The sequence below is a fragment of the Salvelinus fontinalis genome, chromosome 1 (assembly GCF_029448725.1).
Source record: "Salvelinus fontinalis isolate EN_2023a chromosome 1, ASM2944872v1, whole genome shotgun sequence".
NCBI classification, from domain to species: Eukaryota; Metazoa; Chordata; class Actinopteri; order Salmoniformes; family Salmonidae; genus Salvelinus; species Salvelinus fontinalis.
This window is the reverse complement of record NC_074665.1, coordinates 2,792,797-2,794,407: the sequence shown is the minus strand read 5'-3', so window position 1 is coordinate 2,794,407 and position 1,611 is coordinate 2,792,797.

Genomic DNA, 1,611 nt, shown 5'->3' with positions numbered 1-1,611 from the left:
CCAGATCAGTGTGAGCAGACTGATAACCCAGATCAGTGTGTGTTGCAGACTGACAACCCAGATCAGTGTGAGCAGACTGACAACCCAGATCAGTGTGTGTTGCAGACTGACAACCCAGATCAGTGTGTGTTGCAGACTGACAACCCAGATCAGTGTGAGCAGACTGACAACCCAGATCAGTGTGACCAGACTGAAAACCCAGATCAGTGACCAGACTGACAACCCAGATCAGTGTGAGCAGACTGACAACCCAGATCAGTGTGACGTAGACTGACAACCAGATCAGTGTGACGCAGACTGACAACCCAGATCAGTGTGAGCAGACTGACAACCCAGATCAGTGTGAGCAGGCTGACAACCCAGATCAGTGTGAGCAGACTGACAACCCAGATCAGTGTACACAGACTGACAACCCAGATCAGTGTGCGCAGACTGATAACCCAGATCAGTGTACACAGACTGACAACCCAGATCAGTGTGCGCAGACTGATAACCCAGATCAGTGTGAGCAGACTGACAACCCAGATCAGTGTGCGCAGACTGACAACCCAGATCAGTGTGCGCAGACTGACAACCCAGATCAGTGTAGACAGACTGACAACCCAGATCAGTGTGACGTAGACTGACAACCAGATCAGTGTGAGCAGACTGACGACCCAGATCAGTGTGAGCAGACTGACAACCCAGATCAGTGTGAGCAGACTGACAACCCAGATCAGTGTACGCAGACTGACAACCCAGATCAGTGTGACACAGACTGACAACCCAGATCAGTGTGTGTTGCAGACTGACAACCCAGATCAGTGTGAGCAGACTGATAACCCAGATCAGTGTGTGTTGCAGACTGACAACCCAGATCAGTGTGAGCAGACTGACAACCCAGATCAGTGTGTGTTGCAGACTGACAACCCAGATCAGTGTGTGTTGCAGACTGACAACCCAGATCAGTGTGAGCAGACTGACAACCAGATCAGTGTGTCGTAGACTGACAACCCAGATCAGTGTGTCGTAGACTGACAACCCAGATCAGTGTGACGCAGACTGACAACCCAGATCAGTGTGACGTAGACTGACAACCCAGATCAGTGTGTCGCAGACTGACAACCCAGATCAGTGTGCGCAGACTGACAACCCAGATCAGTGTGTCGCAGACTGACAACCCAGATCAGTGTGAGCAGACTGACAACCCAGATCAGTGTGTCGCAGACTGACAACCCAGATCAGTGTGTCGCAGACTGACAACCCAGATCAGTGTGAGCAGACTGACAACCCAGATCAGTGTGCGCAGACTGACAACCAGATCAGTGTACGCAGACTGAAAACCAGATCAGTGTGAGCAGACTGACAACCCAGATCAGTGTGTCGCAGACTGACAACCCAGATCAGTGTGACGCAGACTGACAACCCAGATCAGTGTACGTAGACTGACAACCCAGATCAGTGTGAGCAGACTGACAACCCAGATCAGTGTGAGCAGACTGACAACCCAGATCAGTGTGAGCAGACTGACAACCCAGATCAGTGTGAGCAGACTGACAACCCAGATCAGTGTGAGCAGACTGACAACCCAGATCAGTGTGACGCAGACTGACAACCCAGATCAGTGTGACG